The sequence below is a fragment of the Pongo abelii genome, chromosome 6 (assembly GCF_028885655.2).
Source record: "Pongo abelii isolate AG06213 chromosome 6, NHGRI_mPonAbe1-v2.0_pri, whole genome shotgun sequence".
In the NCBI taxonomy this organism is placed as follows: Eukaryota; Metazoa; Chordata; class Mammalia; order Primates; family Hominidae; genus Pongo; species Pongo abelii.
The window spans coordinates 73554210-73574281 of NC_071991.2; the positions used below are offsets into that span (position 1 = coordinate 73554210).

General features: G+C 33.9%; 1 protein-coding gene across 1 annotated transcript in view; it reads left to right on the top strand.

The window, feature by feature from the left end:
* Nucleotides 1–20072, top strand: part of THSD7A (thrombospondin type 1 domain containing 7A) — a 481161-nt gene that overhangs the window by 120017 nt on the left and 341072 nt on the right. The gene's annotated exons all lie outside the window — the stretch shown is intronic.

Sequence of the window (20072 nt, forward strand, 5' to 3'; positions counted from 1 at the left end):
TTTTGTCAGATTTAACACAAGAAACGAAATAACCGCAGATCAAACTTTATGTATATGTATCTATGTAGACAGGTTAGGCAATTTGGATGGGGGAACAAAATTTAAATGTACTCAAATTTGTTTAGAGCTTCACTTTATTAAAAAAAAGTTCTCATATCGCAAACAAATTGGGCTGCAGAAACAGGAGTTTTTTTGTTCTTTCATAAATTTTGCATTTGCTATACTATATATCAAATAAAGTTAACTGGTTCTCAAGAGAGGATGCAGCATGCTCTCTACAAACTGGTGTTTAGGGTCTGGTCCAGAGAAATTACATTTCCTCTTATGCAAATTACTTCCATAATGATTGCAGATATATTTGTGATAATCTTTGTGCATAGAGAATAGTTTTGAGAAGGGTCATTCTTTTGAATTTCAGGGGATGAAATTTTGAATTTTGGAAATTGTAGACTAAATAAAGATCCTAGAATGGATTATCTCGAAGGTACTCTGAAAGCCCTTTACAAAAAATATCATAGAAACCATATCCCCATGAGACATATCTTGAATCATTGATATGAAAGTGTTAGTTAAAGACATGGAAGTTTAGAGCAGGGAAAGGACCAAAAAATAATACTTCATTTCTACTTCTTAGTTTGGAACCAAACAAGAGACAAGAATCAAACAGGTAGGTGTAGGAGCAGTTGTTTTATGGATGAAGAGGAGAACAGGCACAATGGGCTGGCTCCCTCATACTTTGCTGTGGAATTAGACAGATATATTCTCCTAGTAGTGGATAGATGTCTCCACAGAGGCAGGCCAGATGTCACAGGACAGATCAGAATCCTCCATCTTGCTGGAAGGTTGCTTCCAATAAAGAAAAAGAAAAAGGGGCTTTTCTGGCACTGTGCCGCTCCTTGTCTTAAATTTACTCCTTTCCCCATGGAAAGCAGAAAATGGAGGGTGAGGTGGTGGTAGGAGTGGTGAGGAGAGGTAGGAACGCACTTATAATGGAAGTCCCACCATGTAGAAATAGAAGGATAGAGAAACAAAATGTGCTGTAACAGGAGCAGAGGAAGTTCCTCGAGAAGAGGAAAAGCACAGATCGCTCGAGAATCCCAGGGCATGTGGTTTTTCAAAGGATGGGCTAGAGTCTAGCCTCTGAGAGGAGGCCGCCTTTCACACACCCACCTCTGCCTGAGACTATCACCTTTATTGCTTTCATAGGGTTCCTGCGATCAGACCTTTGAATCAGTCAACTGTGGATCTCAGTAGATAAAGTCAATTAGCACTATACTTGCAAATGATCAGTGTTAATAAATGTTAGCTTTCTCTCATCACATTTCTACGAAAAAGAATTAGCAAATGGAACTCGTGGGGAAGTGAACTGTTTTCAGAAGGAAGAGATTTGAAGAGTTTATGGTAGGAATAATAGAATATGAGGTGAGAAAGGTGGTTCTATTTCATAAAGGGTATTCATTACCACTTAGGGTATTTTTGTGCTTTTGTTTTCTGGGTTCTGTGTTTTTGTAATTTTCTTATGTTTGTATTATATACACTTTTTCTGTTTTTCTTAGTAGTAGTAGTATAAAAGCAATGTAATAAGATTTTTTCTTCAGAAAGACAAATAGGACAGCCATATACATAAGATGCATTGGAGTAAGGAAGAAATAGAGGAACAGGAACCAGTTTGGAGAATGCCATAGGCAAGCAGTGATGATATAGATGAATGGCAATAAGAAGAATTGAATAACATGAGGCATATAAAGAGTTAAAAAAAATACCTACTGTATAGTCTATTGGATTGTCTGATTATTTCACTGAAGAATTTAGTGAGAAAAGTTTTCGAGGGTCAGAGCTTAGTTCCAAGTTACCAAAGCCCAGAACTGAGAAACTGGAAAAATAAAGTAGGGAAGCAGGAATCTGTGGCTTAAAGGAATGTGGATGTCCGCCAGGACCACAGAGCAGGGTTAAGCAGGATGCCCATGACATTCTGTGTGTTCCCATCATCGTCCTTGAATCCCTACATTGTAATTTTCCTGTTTACCTATTAATTTCTACTTCATTATTATCACCTGCTATGTGCTCACCCGATATGAATTAGACATGGCACCTGGGGACTAGAACAGTCACTGGGGCATTCAAGATGGGTGGAGAGAGTTGGAGGAAGAATATTCCAGGCAGAAGGAATGCCATGTGCAAATCCTTGTGTGTGGAAGCATGTGACATATTGTAAGACAGCAAGAATTTTAGGGAAAAAATGGAAAAGGCAGGAGGTATGGCTAGAAAGAAAGGTAAGTAGTATTGATGTTAGCTTAGTGTTCTAATTGAGAGGTCTGTCAGGAGTGTTCCTCTCTGCTCTCTCACTGACATCGTTATCAAATCCTGGTGGGTTCTCCTCTTTCTAGAATCTTAGCATTTCAATTTAGATCACTCTAAGGTATATGGGTTTCTCCCAGATTTTTATTTCCTACCTTAATGAAAATGTTGCTGTCTTTCTATGGTTGCAGAACAAAGAGAAATTTGATTTGCCTTTTGATATTTACAAACTGGCTTTCATGTAATAAAGCATCCATCATTTACTATTTTTCATCCCTCTGGAAAGTTCAGGGATGAGGAGTAAGGAGGGAAAATAGACTTTTGTGGTTTTTTATGGCCAGTGAAATAAGGATGGAGGTCTGGGCTTCTGCAGAAATATTAAATCCGAATATCTCTAATTCAAATAACCCTGTAGCTTAGGTAAGCAGCAAAAGTTAGACATTTTTTTAAGCAAAAATAGAATTCCATTTTAAACAAGAGTCTATATAAAATATATAATTCTCAAATCAAAATTCTATTGCTTTGAGAGACAGAAAGAAGGAAAGAAAAAATCTTAACAGCAGGTCGTGTGCATATGAGTTATGTTTCATATACATCTATTTCTAACTAGTTTAAACACTTGTTAGCAGTTAATTAAGTTGAGTAAAACCATTTAGAAAGAGAGGCATTAAAATTATTTTTAGGCATTCTTCATTTTTTTCCTCCATATTTTAGAATTGCTATTGTACTATTTAATTCACAAAGACTAAGTTTTGGAGTATCCTTGTAGAATAGTCTTCCATATATAAACTTCGAATCTCCATTTCCAAGGAGATCTTTGAATCTTCATTTCCTCACAAATGAAACTTCATTGTAATGTAGTAATGTGTTTCTCAGCTTTCAGAGGAAAACAATATGATTTTTCTGCATGAAATTTAATTGGTAAACTTCAGTATAATTATCCACTTCTTTCATACCTAGTTGTTCTTTCTGTTTGTCTGTTTCTTAAACAATGAGCATGTTCAATTCCTGATCCAACTTTTACTGACCTGGAAGAGTTGTTATTCAACACAAATAACCCTTCACTATAAAGAAGGAGAGAACCATGGAAGCCACTTGGCCAAATATGTACAGCCCAGTGTGAGAGAAAATAAATGTGTGTTCTCCTGTGCCTCCTTTTTTATTTGATTATTCCTGGATTTACTCAGCTAACCTTGATATGCCTTTTCCAATGGCCACACTGAACAATCTATTGTGGTTTGCAATCTTGGAACTCCTTAAATGTGGTAGAGAAGAGCTAAATGGGAAGAGAAACATCAATAGAGAGAATAAGGAGAAAGGGTATTTTGTGTATGCTGTGTTTTCTGGAGAATTTAGTCAAATGCTTCTATTAACTGAAAATATTCCCACAGTTTGACTATAATTTGGAAAACTGCTTTTTTTCCTGTGGTACTTTTTAATTAAGAAGATGCTTTCTGTGTTTCCTTAAGAAAACAAGAGGTATAGGGTGAGAAAGGTGGCTAATTCTAACACTACTAGCTGTGTTCTAATAGATTAAGAGTCAGAATCATTTATTCACTTATGAAATCATGCATTATTTTACATTAACTCAATCAAAATATTATTACAAGAGCTCCTGAGAAATGTCTCAGTAGCTCAATCTATACAAAGTGGAAAGTAAAAATACATATGTCATAGGGTTAATGTGAAGATTAATTGACAAAATACATATGATTCATTATGACTGTTGCCTGGCACAGAGCACACACTTTAAAATTTAAAACACAGAGCATAAAATTTAAAAATACACATCTCATAGGGTTAATGTGAGGACTAATTGATAAAATACATATAATTCACTATGAATATTGCCTGGCACACAGCACATACTTTTAAACACTTTTATAATAAAATTAAATTATTATACTATTATTTTATTAACACATTTAGAGGTTTAAATGCTGCAAGATTATTACATCACTTACTACAAGTGCCTTGAAAACATCCTTTTCCTGCAAACATTTTTTGACTGTGACCTTCATTAAGAAATACTTTTAAAATTGTGACCCAATGTACAGACACCTTTTAACTTAAATTTTCAACAAATAAAAGCATTATTATATATGACACACTCTGATGTTTTTTCCTTTCTTTACCTTTCTATTCTAATCTATTTTCTGTTATTTTTAAAGAACTGTCTTTGATTCACCTATTGCTTATTATCACCAATTGAAAAAAGACTGTATTACCAGTATTCTATTTAATAAAATATAAGTCATTTTAAGACTTCAGCACCCACTGATAGGAATTGCAGTTTAAGTGACAAGAGAACATCTAGCTCTGCGTACCTGTTTATTTACAGAAGTTTGCCAGAAGACTGAGACAGATTGGGCTCTACAATCCAACTGTCATGATCATCTGACCTCTTTAATAAAGATTGAGATCCACTTCTTTCCTTAATCCTAAACAAAAGTTAGGATTCCACAGGCATCAGGTACATATAAAATTGCTTCCTGATATACGCAATAAAGTTCAGACTTTTACTCTGAATAGGACATTTCCTTGTATTCTGTGTATACCTACTTATGCCTCCATGAGTAATCTGCTGACAGGGCAAGATGACAGTAAATTCAGTTCTTATTCTCACAGCATGCATGAGCAGGGAGTCTTATTTATGACAGATTAGGAGTCCATTTATTTTTTTTAACTGATAGTTACCAATGTAATATGGCATATCCTAGCCAAGCTAAGAAAAACACTGGGAGAAGAAAAGATCATAAACATAAACCTTGTAAAGTGAAATTAGCTTTTATTTGTCTTTTTAACCTATTTATTCATTACTTCTAGTCCTTATCTTTTTTGAGGAATGGAAGGGAAACACAAAATGCCACAGAAGTTGAGCTTTGCATCTCTTTATCTGGCTGCCAGCTGGTTCAGCAGCAACGTGCTATGCAGAACTGTGCTAATTAATGAGCCGTGACTTTGGAGCTATAGATCAAGGCATCCTGTGTTTGGAAGAGTTGAGAAAATTATCTGTCCACTCAATCACTCTTGGTCACATGAAGATGCAAAATTCATCAGAGTCATATAGAGATGTGATACCATGGAAGTAAAAAAGACGGAGAAATTTGATGCTTATTCCTAGGCTTAGAATGTTTGATTGGAAGATACTTAAGTTCATCTAAGATCTAGTATTATTTTCTGCTCTGGGAATGAATTATACCCTTTTCTTTGACTTACATTTTAAGAAAACTTGTCAGAAAATTGATGATTTCTACATGGAGAACAGAACAGTTTCATTACTAAAATAACATACAATAAGCCACATATGTAATTTATCAACTGTTACTTGAAGGTGAGATTTGATGTTAGGATTAAGTAGAAAACACTTCTAAGTAAATAAATGTAGAATCTAAGGTTGAGGCAGCAAATCTGAGATTCAGCTCACATCAAGTTCATTTGGGTCAAGCCTACTTAAGATGGTCAATAGCTGGCATCATGAGAAATGAAACTTGTTACTGATATTATTGATATTTGGGGGAAAATATTTAAAGTCCAGTGCCAAGGTTAGTGACAGTGTTTGTCCTATATCAAAATGTTGACCTTTTCCAGAGGTAGTTTTCAGTAAAGGTTAGGTGACTTCTATATAATCTGTAAACTCCAAAGCAAAATGGCATTTTCTGTGATAAGAGAGGAAAAGTTACATGTTCCTTTCCCTGCCATATGATTACATATTTATTCCTTCAAGCCTAAACTCAAACCAATGATGAATAATCTTTACCTATAGTACTCGACTATGGAATGTAATATTAGTATTTAATACACAGGGTCAGCCCATCACCCAGAAAAGTAGGGTATAGTCAGTGGACCTGTAATTTTGCATCATGCTGTCATCATTCTCTTTGGGTAAATTTATGGTTTGTGCTAGCCCAAGTGATCAGCTGGAGGATAACTTGGAAACATATATCATAGACAGAAGTCTAGTTTTTTCCTATTCATATTTGCATAGTCTCTTGCATGAGGGCTTCTTTTGAACATTTCTTTTCACTTGATGACTTCTTAGCTGGGAGGAAGGTTTCAGCTGAGTGTTTTTGTTTCTTTTTGTTCTGTACCACCTAGACGACTATACACATAGGCTATTTCTGGTGACAAAATAGAGAAATCCAAATAGGAGAAATCTGAATTAAATAAGTGATCACCTAAAACATGCTTGTGAGGCTTTTATTTATATGGATGCAAAGACGGTAAGTAACCAGTTCTTATCTCAACTGTGATGTTTACAGACTAACTGTCCTTTGGCCATACTTCTCTTGTGCAGTGTGGTTACCCATAGATGAAACTGAAGTACAACTGAGGTGTGTGTTGTCTATGAAGTTACATACTTCTGCCAGTTCTCACTGGGAAGTAACCAGTTGAAATTTTTCCCCTAGAGAAAACATTGCCATGCTTAGTACCTACATTGTACCAAGTGTTATAGTTTCACCTTCATCATCTCATGTAATCTCTATAACAATTTTATCTGATAGCTGATGCCAGTTTGCTGATGAGGAAATTGAGGATGTTAAATACATAAAATTGCAAGTGTGGATTTATACATAAAGAAAAATAAATGTAGGAATAGAGAAATTTAATTTGTCAGCAGATCAATATCAGATTAAGGTTAAAACAGCATTTCAGAAACTTAACTTGGGGGATAGGAATGCCATGTTAACTTGGGGGTATTGACACAACAAATAATCAGTGGAGCTTAGATTTTAACCTCGGCCTCTGTGACTCCAAGAAAGGACATTTCCTGCTCTCCAACAAGCTCCTTCATTCCTAGCACATGGAATATATAATAAAGGACAAAACCTATGACTTGAAATGACTGTGGCACAAAATTATCAGTTCCTTGCCTGTGTGTTTAACTAAATGTATAAAGCACATTTTCATTTCTGATTAATTTATATTGCTTTAACTTTCCCAGTACTTTTTAGTGGTCCTTGGAAAATAAAAGGAGACACTATCAGGAATATCCCTAAGCTATATCTACAAAGGACATAATATGCATTTTCCTTCTTTGCTCACTCAAAACTATTTAATAGACACATTATTTAATAGATGCACCTTAAAATCATTTAATGCATATATTTTGTTGGCTCTCTTCAAACCCTTTATTGTATATATTATTTTATCAAATAGGGTAGCAAATACAATTATCATTTGAAAAGCAAGCAGGAGTAATTAGATCCTGGAACTTAACTCAAATTCAACTCTATATTATTCTCTTCTTACATTTTTGATGTAAGCTGCTGATGATCTAAAGCACATGATAGTCTGTAAATAGGGGCATGTAACAAACAGAATGTTAAAAATTCAAAAATTTTTTTGGTTTCTTGGATAAAATAATAAAGCACTTCTCCTCCTCAGAGCATTTTGCAAACTTTGATCAATCATACTTTCCCGAGAAGTAGGTCAGCATGCAGAGTCCCTCTGCGTTAGAACTCAAGAATGCTTGTTAATTCTGCATGCAAGAATCCAGCAGGGGATATGTACCCTGGCTTTTATGGCTACTCTCAAATAATTCTGGCCTCTACTTCCTTGGGACTTTCAGGTTACAAATTTTGCAGCATGTTTTTGCAAAGGAAGATTTATTTTATCTCTTGCTACATTTTATTTCTGAGACTTAGCTTTGATGAGTGGATTGAACAAAATCAGAGTTATTGGGAATCTAACTCAGGTTCCCCAAAGGGTCTGAAACAAATGTGAGTTACAGGAAGTACATGTGTTTAGAGAAGTCACTGAGCAATAGCTCTAATTTCTTTTCTTTTTTTTTTTTTTCTTGTAAAGTGTGTTTAATTTATCCTTGATGCACTAATTCTCAATGCTTTTTCCCTGGCCCACAAGCACCAGTACCATTTAAGAACTTGTTAAAAATGCAGATTCTTAGGCTTCACCCTATACTTACTGAAACCACTGCTTTAATGCATATAACAGAACCTTCATTTTTTTAAAAAAAAATAGCATTTATTCTATCATTTGTGTTTCCAATAACATCAGATTGTAAAAATCAGTATTAAAAAGTCACAAGATTCTTGAGATAATTACATTAAAGAAGTAGGTAGTAGCCATATATTTGATCCAACCTTTTAAGAGTTAGCAGTCAGCAAGCCTGCTTACATGAAGTTGTGTGCAAGCAGGAATGCATGTTGGCACTGATCCCATTTGGAAGCCGGAGTACTTTCTGCTTTTATCTCAGATGGAAAGCTAGCAGGCTTTAACTAGCAGGAAATTCTACATTTCTTGACAAACAAACTTGCTGTATTCTCTATGGCTTCCTAGTCATGATTTACCTTCTAAATATAAGTATTTATTTTTCTGTTGATAAAGAAACCATTTTCTCTAATTTTCAAGCACTGGCTTCTTCTAGGTGTTTCATATGCCATAATCAAAGTTAAGTTAAACGACTACATATGTGTCTGTTAAGGCGTTATTGTATTTTTTAAAATAATGTATCAGGTATTGACTGAAATATAAACCAAAACAGACAGCTGTTGGAGATGGGTGGAGAAGGGACTCCTGGTTCCTTCCATTATCTTCATGAGTTATGGCCACAGAAGCAAACCTGATTCATAAGTGATTCAACTCCCCATAACTCATTTACCAGGCCAAATTATGAGACTGGTAAGTTAGAAAGCATAGCAGCCCTGACACTCAGTGGTGTGTAAATCACGCCAGTAGATTTTTATTATCTCAGGCTGATCTGAGTATAGTAGGATATTTCTTCGTATAAATTCATGTGCTTAAGAGAATTAATCACTTAAGGGATATCCATTGGGTACCTACTAGTTAGAAGGCACTATGGGGAATATCAAGATAAATGTTGTATTGAATGTATACAGCATGGGCAGAGAGCTCACAACAAAGCCAGACCCTAAATATTCAGAAAACAACTGTTAAGAAACTCGATAGCCTTGTCTTGTTCATAGCTTAGCTCAGATTATACTAGTGATTTCTGTAAGAGCAAGATTATATTTTATTCATTTTTATTTTTTCAGTTTCCAGTGTGTCATGTTTCAAAATAAATCAAGGTTATTCAATGTCTTCCCTTTTCTAAATTTTCCTTATAATTATTTTCTAAACCACTCCTGTGGTATTGACCATGTAGTGCTGTAATGTGTATTATATTTCGTATGTTGATATGCCTTATTTGCCCATATACAGTGTCTAAACATTTGGTAGTCACATTAAATTTTACTCTTTACATCTAAATTCTTTAAGGACTTAGTATTGGTCTATAATAACTATTTGATAATAATTGTGAAAATAGCATATTAGAATTTGGCATATTGGATCATAATATAAGAAATGAGACATAGCAGAGCATTGTCAGCTGAATGGTCCAAAACTTTTGAATTAAGAGAAGGCAGACACCCTTGAGCTAGAGTGAGTGGAGAAAATAATGTCATAGCAATTCAGAGCTAGGGTGGAATTTAAAGATAATCTACTCAAAAATTTCCATGTTACAGCAGAGAAAACCTAATTCCTGAAAGATTAAGTGATTTATTTTCAAGGTCATACAGTTTTATGTTGACTTGTACTTTGTTCTCTCAAGTTGCTAATTTTCTATTGATTTTATTAGAAGTTCTTTGTGCAGAGATGTTGTTCTTTTGGCAAATATATTAAAAAGCAAGCGATAAATAATTATGGTTTCTACTCATTGATGGTTATTTTGTTTTACAAACATACGGAAACTTTCTCAAACCTACGAAAAACATGAACAAAATCCATTTTATATTTTTTAAAAACTAATTCTATTTTTAAATACCTATAATTATAAAGTTGTTACTGATTATAACAAGTAATTCTACATGAATTAAAGGAATAATTATAAAAGTTTAACATTATTAAAATATAAACCTTCTCTCTACATTTTATCTGCAATACATAAAATATTTGCTTAGCTAGCTTTAACTCTAGGCTTTAAGCTGGGTATTTTGAAGATTAATAAGGCATAACTAGGGAGAGAAGCCAGGATGCTCTTCAGGTTAGAGAAGTTGAGTGCAAAAGACTATTAAGGGACAAAATTGCAAGGAATATTTGGTTTGACACGTTAGTGTTCCTCAGCTGACTCACTGGCATATTTTGTAAGGTTTAAGAAATGGACAGCAAAGAGATAAGAGATGCATATTCAAACTTTTGACAGTGTGTTAAACAAACAAAAAAGAAAGTAGAAAAGATAGAGATCCTTGAATAAAATTGTTTGTTTGTATAAGCTTCTTTCACTTTCCAGAGTTATTTTGGCTCAAGCCGAATGAATTTCAAAGGAATATCAAATAAGCATTGAAGGATGCAGATATGGAAACGAGAGTGTACTGCACACTGCTGAAGGCTTTAGAACAGATTCCTTTGAGTCTTGAAGCTGCTGGTTTGGATGTGCATTTTATATTAATTAAAAATAAAAATAAGTTTTCTCCCCTGTCTGGGGAGGATCTTAGGCTCTCTGATGGTTTTGCCTGCCAGGCACACACATCAAGGTTTTTCAGAGATTATAATGATAGAAGGTATTGATTTTAGCTAACAAATGGCAAAACAAAAGTCAGTTGGGGCTCCCCTTAACAATAAATGCTCAGGGTTTTCCATGATTCCTAAATCCAACAGAGTTATACATACAGGTTCAGCAAGCAACCAACACACTTGGCATACCAGGCAGGATGCCGTGGTAAACAGAAGCTCTGTAAAAAATTAATAGCTCCATAACTAAGAGGCAGCAATCAAACCAGAAGGGCAAAAATATCTTGCAAAGACAAATACTGTGATTACCTTCCCACTGTGACTGCTGTGATTTACAGCTACTTGGGATTAAATTTAAAGAAAAGCAATGGAAGGAATAAGAGATATTACTGGTATTATGACTAAATAAGAGAATTCAGAGGCCTACTTGAAAGTGGTTGCTTTGCACTCAGGGACAGAAAGGAATATCTCATTTTCTAAATTCAATATTACCCCTTAGTTTAATGGTTAAATCATTTTGGAAACTCATTCCTTTTTATATTTAAGCCAGTTGAATATTTTGTGGAAAAAGTTTTCTCTAGACTACTCCTTAGTTTACCGCTTCAGTTCATGTTTTTAAAAAGAAAGAAGGAAAAATTACATCAATGATAATACAAATGACAAGCTGAAAAACCCTGAATCAGAGCTGAGTGGATTGTTTGGTATCTGCAGAGTTCAGATAATGACAAGAAGATGACTAACGACTCATTTGCCAGTAAGTCATTCATTCTTTAGACTCTGATAAATGTACTTTAATGATTTTCTGTTAAGCATGGGCTTAACCTTTGAAAATGATTAGAACACATTTCCTCTATTTTCTATTAGTTCAACTGGTTTGTGGATATACCATGATTTAAGAAGCAAATGTGTTCTTGCTAGGCAGTTGATAATTTCTAAAAAAAAAAAGCACCTTGTTAAAATTTTTAGTCTATTTTAAAAACCTAAGTGGTGGCAAATTATATAAAGAGTAATCTAGACTAACAGATTATAAGTATAGATGTTCCTAGAGACCACAAACACACGTGTCTTGCCTTAATAGACTAGCCTTGTGAACAAAAGTAGATTGTGTAGCTGCCAAACCATAAATGATATTTTTGGAAATGAACACTTATTTTTCTTTACTTTCTGAGTTTCTTAAGACTCATTGTGTTTTTTTGCCACTTGCAAATTCAATGTGTATTTCCTTGAAGTAGGCATTTGCATGTGAATGAAAATAGTACTTAGTTTTATAAATGTGTAGTGTGCACTCACAGACAAGACCACAGCACTTGGGTTGACATGGGACAATACACATGTGGCTCTAGCTGTATCAATAAGAGATATGTGTACAAACTACAAAATGGTACCTTTGTAGCAGCACATATTAATGTAAATATGATGTCTGACATTACAACATTCAGATATTATTTACATGGAATAGCAAACTTTCTTGAATAAATTTTCAAATGTAAAATTATTGTAATTCTGAAACATTTTATAAGAACCAGATAAATGTGGCTTCACAGTGTATTAGCAAAAGTATAATCCAAATCATTTGTGTAGCATACAGACTATAATAGAAATGCTATTATTGATAATTATATGAATTTATTATTGTTGTAACATATTATATGCTCACTGATTTTATTCAAACAACCTACATTAAGGGCTAACTGGAAGCCTTCTTTGTGATAGGTGTTGAGACACTGAATAACATCAATATTGGAACAATATGGAAAATAGAATTTTTGAAACATGAAAGATTTTGGCAATCTCTAATACACCTATGAGCTGATTTACAAACATTGATTTGTAATGGATTGTGATACTCTAATAACATTTTCCCCTGCTAAAGAATCATTTGCCCACTAAACCAAGTTAGGTGAAGTATAGCTAAAATATAGTACAAATTTTATTGTAACACCTAAAAACTGCTCTTTGGTAAAAATAATCCTACATCCCTCCACCTCCAACTTGAGAACTCCCCTGTCCTTTCGTGTGGCAGGTGTGAAATGAGGTATAGGCTGCAAGAGGCTGACAGAAAGGAGAGTGAAGAGCAAATAGAAGACACAGAGAAATATGATTCCTAGAATCACTCTGACACCCAATGAAAGTGGCTATTACTGAGTCAACTTCCAGAAGTAGAAGATGCAACTAGGCCTTGCTTATTTAAATGGGATAATGCATTTACATTAAATTATTGCAATTTATAATAGGCATGTTTTGAGTTTTGTATATTATATTTCCTTACCTAGGTAACTTACGCATGCTTTTAAGTTATTTAACTGTTTCTGGGACTCTCTTTAAGCAAATACAATTATAATGAGGCTTTTTATTAAATTTAGTGCATTACATCTTGAGGTTTAAAGGTCAAATTCCTGATATTTGAAACAATGTTCTCAAATTGTTAGTTTAACAATGACAGATACTTTCAAATTATATGCCATAATCCAACAGCACTTTTATTCTTCCTCTCTATATATAAGTAATTGATCACTTACTAATATCAGTAATAGTATTTGGAGTATATATTTTTAAAAGGCACTTAGTTCTGACGTGACAACTAATGATTATCATTTCAAATATGGTGCAGCCATTAAACATGGATTATGTGAAGCAACCACTGAGGGTACACTTTTTTTTGGAGACCTAGTTTAAATGATGTATGCTAAATTATTTGATTTTTTATGGTGCCACATCATATGATTCTCAAACCACCACACAACTTGGCAAATTATGCCCTAAAATGTCTCAGAAGATATAGAGGAATAGTTTCTTAACTTTTTCTTTGTCACAATCCATAAATAGACTGTAAGCTATAGGCAGTTTTGGGGAAGAAGAAGCAAATCTATACATTCACATGGAATTCATGGACCCCAGGTTAGCCTCAGGTTACGAACTTCACTCTAGTGAATAAGATGAATAAGATCAATAGAAATATTCTCAAAAGGTCCCTTGGTAAAAATGCTCCTTTATGAAACCCTTCTACAGCTACTGCCCAGCACTGAACATATTCACACAGACTCCAAAGAGTTTCTGGCTCTTTCCTGCTTCTTCTCCTTGCCCACCAGAGGAATACAATAGGAGAGATATTGTTTTAAGACAATATTCCACCTGTATCCCTTTTCCCCACAGGGTTATGTCACTTAAATTATACCTTGTACATGACTCAGGAAGAAAACATCATAATTCCATCAAAGTAAGAAATATTTCAGTATATATACCAAAGTGTATTATTATCTATTATGTTTTAATAGTATTTTAATTCTTTTTCATCTCCCTATTCAATATGAAAATGCTGATGATTTTGGATTTCAGGCAGCCCTGTAATAGGAGTAATGGTGTACCATGATTCATTGCTTGTAGTTTTGCTTTAAAGTTTGATTGAAAGTCAAATAACTTGTTGTAGGTAGAAATTTTCCCACTTGTATTAAAGAGCTCTAATGAGAACTTTCAATGCTTTGTTCCTTTCAATTAAATACTTACTCTGTGTATAGCATTAGTATAAAGATTGGTGTATGCTTCAAAGATACCACTAATTAAGTGATAATCTAATGTATTCTGAAACCTATTTTGTTTTCAACTCAAGTCTGTGTCTGTTGCCAATTACACCCGAATTAATTCCAGTTTCAGTGTGAGAAATTCTTTTTCCTTCTTCACTGTACTAGATAGAGGGGATGTCTTTAACTGAAGCTTCTCTGATCTTCTAGCTTTGCTCCTCTTTCAAAAATGATAAGCTATATGAAGCATGTTAATTTGCTCAGTGAATTTCAATAGGTTCTGTTGTCCATCCAAGTCTATTTGATCAGGGCATTAGAAATATATAATGGGTTTATGTTAAATCAAAAGGAAAGAGAATGTCAAAGTGCAGTCAGACAGCACATTGTACATTTTAATTTTAATATTCTCTCAACAACAATGTATTAAATGCCAACCACATTAAGATATTGTGCCAGGCATTACACTACTATATAGCAGTAGATTTTGTAAAAGTTTAAGAAAGGCAAATATCTTAAGATAAAGACAAATATTAATTCCAGAAGAATAGCAATTTCTGAATTGTGATTAATGAGAGAGGAAATACAATGTCAAAGCTATGACATTGGATCTACACTGACTCAAGTTTAAATTCTGATGCTGCCACTTATTGGGTAGGATCTGAAATAAAATCTCTGATCCTCAGATTCCCAAACTGCAAAGAAGAAATAATAAATAACAAGCATAGTTTGTGTGTGTGTGTTCATTTTAGACCATTTCTGATACTTTGCAGATGTGCTACTATGTCTGTTATTAGACAAATTAAGACAGTTTGGGAAAAAAATATTTTCTAGCTTCTTCAACAGCAGAGTTTGAACACTGCCAGGAAGTTTGAGTGGTTGTGTGCAACAACACACATGCTGGCTCACTCGGGAAGGCTGAATCTGAAGCAAGAGCCATTTAGAGAACTTGATCTTGCCCAGAGAAAATGACTAGCTGAGTGTGTATTTTCTCAAAGAAGAGCCACTTAGCTTTGAGCATGTTGCCTCAGAGAGTTGTTTAAAAGAGTTTCTTCTTCAGAGAGTTTCCAGAAGACTGAGCAAAGACATGATTATAAGTTTCTGTCTTAAAAAGCTAAAAGAATTATACTAAGCTAGCCTAGCACAAGAAGCAGGAAGAAGTCTGAGGAAGTAAGTGATGTCAGCAACCATAATACTACTACTAATAATCATAGCTAATATCTATTGAGTACTTAGCAGGAGTCAGGTGGTGTTCTAAATACTTTACATACAATAGTTTGATTCTCACAAAGATAGGTACTCATATTATCCTTATTTACGGATGAAAGAACTGACACACAGATAATTATTTAATTTGCTCAGGTAGAATTCTAAAATGACTCCCCAAGATTCCCAGCTCTCATTCAACCAAACAGTAATGTAGCTGCTGCTGTGAGTGGACTTTTGTAGAAACAATTAAAATTGCAATTCAATTGACTTAAGATCTTAAGATTATCCAGGTTGGCCTGCCCAAAAACATCATATGAGCTCATTAAAGCAAGAAACTTTTCTCAGGTTGGTGGCAGAAAAGGATATCAGAAATTTAAACCATGAGAAGGATTTGAGGTGTTATTCCTGGCTTGACATGGAGGAAATCACTGGAAAAGACCAGAGGGTTACCCCCTACTGATAAACAGCAAGAATACAGAAACCACAGTCATGCTGTAGCAAGGACCTTGATGCTGTCAACAATTTGAATGAGCTTGGTCGTGGATTTTTCGCCAGACCCTTCAGACAACTACTCAATCCAACCAATGCTTTGATTTCAACCCTGTGACACCCTGAGCAGAGAACCCAGCCACATCATACCAGACTTCTGGTTTTAGAAGTATGAACTAATAAATGGGTGCTGTTTTAACCCTTTTCTCTGGTGATTTGTTAAACAGCAATAGAAAACTAAATACAGTCATAAACTTTCTGAGTGCACATGCTCCTAACTGCTAAGCTCTATGGAAGTAGAAGACAGACTAAAACGCTGGAAACAGACCTCACACTCACGAAATACACTGGGACTGTGGTCAGAGTTGAGGTCTGGCAACAAGGTACACCCAATGGCTTGACATGAGAAATCATCTACAGGCGAAAAAGTGTTCTCAGGCATAGTCCTGTCCTAGGAAAGAGGGGAGGAAAGAGAGTTAGAGAGGTAGAGAGACTGATTGAGAAGCTGGATTTTGTGATAGCCCATTTTTCATCACATGAGGCAACTTTAGGGAAGGTTTACAGTCATTTGAGAAGTAGATTAAAAAATATATGAACATGTCAGCTAGGGCTTTGTAACTCAAAATGTGGCTTAAGGATCAACATCTACATCTCCTGGGCACTTGTTAGAAATGCTGAATGTCAGTTTCTGTTCTAGACCTTATAAATTAGAATCTGCATTTTAACAAGACCCCAGGTTATTTATTTGAACACTAAATTTTGAAAAGCACTAAGCTAGAAAAAAACACAATTTTTGCATAACGATCAGTTTCCAAGCAGAATGTAGCTAAGGCAAAAAGATCTCAGAAGTTTAAATATGTTTATTTATTTTCTATTTTTGAATATTCTTTTAATAAATTATAGTGAAGTATATGGCTTAGAAAAGGTACACAAAAATTCAAGGATGGCACAAGTGGATTGCAGAACTATGAAGGAAAATGATATTTACAAAGAGCTTCAATCTTCAAATGGTTTTCACATCGTTAAAGAAAGATCTACATATTGAAAATACGTGTGTTGTTTCAAATGAATTGTATATAAAATGAATTGTATATAAAATGAATTGTATATAAAAGCTCTGAAAATGTATTTACTATGTGCTGCATAGTCTGATCTGCCTTGGTGTGCAACATCCCTCATAAAACACACACACACAGACACACTTGTGTTTTTAGTTGTTTGAATATTGTGCACATCTTGAAAGATGCATCTAGAGCTCTAAAAAAATTATATTACATATTGAAATTTTAAAGCAAATCTCAGTATTTTAAATCATGAAAACTTATTTTTAAAAGTAGTCGGAATTACAAATAGCATTTTCTTTTAAACTAGTATACAAAGAAGGAAGATAGTTTTTGTTTTCTTGTAAAATTAATAAAATTAAATATCTCATTGCTTTAAAGAGGACTTTCCAAATTATCTATTCAAATATATACATTTAAATACAGATAGTTCTTTAAAATTAACAATTTTTTGCAATATGAAGCTGGAATTACATGGAGATGAAATTTATTATTTTTTCTTGGGCTGTGGAGCAATCATGAATACAGGAATAATTTATTAGATAGATAAGGCAATAAGAGCAAGAGCAATAAATTCCAGAACTCAACAATCCTGACATGTGATTTTAATTAAGATCAAAACAAATTGTTACAATTTTTAGACATGATTGTGAGGGATGATTTAGTTCTTCATCTACTTTCAGAAGGACTACATGTAAATGAACAAAACATGAAAACACTCCAACTACAATTTTATCCATAATTTTCAATGAAGATTTTACATGTAAAGATCCTGTCATTTTGTTATATATTAAGTATTTTTTTCACTGAAGTCAATATATTTATTAATTGTTCATTTGAGTTAATAATTTTTGCATTAGACTTGAATATCTTTTTTCTTATTAAGTGGATATTTTTAGGAGGGAAAAATAGAATTACATAAAAGTCAACAACTTTTCAAAAGTTATAATCTTTCGAGTATCATATGGTGGGATGTATTTGAGATGAGTGCCCTTAACTATGTTATTGTACTATTATTGTAGAATAAGAGTGTACATTATTTAGTTAATTTTCCTCCTTTTATCCCCTGAGTTGGAAGCCTGCTAGAAATTTATCTAACAAGAAGTATCTTATGGCTGATCTTCAGCCATAAGAGTCCACCTGCAAATAAAGTCCCATAGCTTTAGCAGGTTGTATGCTTTGTCGTTTTCAGACAGTAGTCACTTTATGAAAATAGTAAATCTTTAATAATTACAAACAATGAAAATAAATATAACTGTACATACAATTTTAAACTAATACTATTACCAAATAACTTTAAGAATATTCTTCTTACACACTATTCTGATTCTGACTCTGCTTTTAAATAAGTGAAAAGATTTCATTTTAGATTTCATCCAGGGTAAGACAAGACATATTGGGACAGAGCAACCATCTATGTGTACACTTTCAGTTCCTTGCCCTGAGATTTCCATCAATGCAAATTATAGTCGCTTTATAGCACACTCTACTTACATGAGATTCAAGAAGTCGGATATGTGATAGCTGTCACACTTCAGTTATGTAGGTGGAAAGCCGAAGATTTCACCCTGGAGAAGTGCTGCTATTAAATAGCAAAACTGGCATGTTCTATAATTGTGTGAGTTTGAAGACAACTTAAAAAATGTATATGCAACATTTATTTATTTATTTAGGACACATTTTCATCACCATAATTAACTTTTAGGGTAACTCTTGCTCAATTTTAAAGAATGATTTCTGCATTATGCTTGTTTTACTTATGATTTATGTTATATTTTGAGTATATAGAACTAAGCATTTTGTAGTCATAAAATCAGAAAACCCCAAACAAACTGATAAGAAAATTAATAATCAAGGCTAATAAATAGCTGGATACCCTGAAAGATACAAAGCTTAAATTAGTACTTTTTACTATAAAGGCATTTTCTAATGAGATTTTCCTAGTTTTATGAAGGAGAAGAAATAAAAAGTATCATATAAATTGGAGCAATTCTAGGACAATAGGGGCTTAAATTTTACTTTAAAATATATTTATATACCTCATTTTCTCTTCTTTGTGGCCCTGGGTCATAATTTTTTAAAAAATGAAGACACTGCTTTTCAAAGAATGAGTCTGTAGTATTTAAATTGAAGCTGGAATTCCGTGCCTCACGGTCAACATCTAACTAAACTGAACATAGAAGTCATACTATCTTATTTGTATGAGGGTGGTTCATTTATTTTCTTACAAAAAAAGTGCTGTATTTGGACTTTCCTGGCTCTTAATTAGTTATCGGCCTCTTGGCAATGTTAAAGTACCTTGGCACTGTGAATGCAAAAAAAAAAAAAAAAAATCAGTGACATTTCAAGGCACCTACATACAAATATGCTTATAGTTTAAATCATTTTTATAAAGAATAAGAAATAAAGTTGTGCTACACAGCTGATCCAAAACCTAATCTGATTCTCCACTTCTACGTAACTATTTAAAATGATGAGAACTGTTAGTTTCTATAATTAACATTGCTCTCCTTTCACATTACCATTTCTGAAATCAGCAGATTCCCTAATCTCTGTACTTCCTTTCAATGTTGGATGATTTCCAATTTGAAGTGTTGTTTTTAACCTAAATAGAATCAGCCCAGAACAGCTCTGTGATACGTTGAGGAATAAAGGTGTCTTTGGAGAGAGAACTTCAAGTGCAAATTAACTTGAAATAATTTAACCTGAGTGTGGAATAATTTGCAGTCTTTCTTCTGTGCAGCTGTGGGAATTGCTTCTGTAGGCCCAGTTGGGGAAGTTGCCTGGCTACTTGCAATTTTGTCACATCTGTCAGCTGTAGCTAAATGGAAAATATAGTAAGAGGTAACATTACATAGATTTGGGACATTCCCTAGAGGGTCTTGTCTCCTTGCAGCAGTGAATAAATTATATGAAAGCTGAAATGAAATACCGTATTGTATTTGCCAACTCATGCAATTTGAAAGCATGAAAAAAACTTCACTGCTTAGATTCACTATTTAAATTCTCCACAACCAACAAGCTCCTA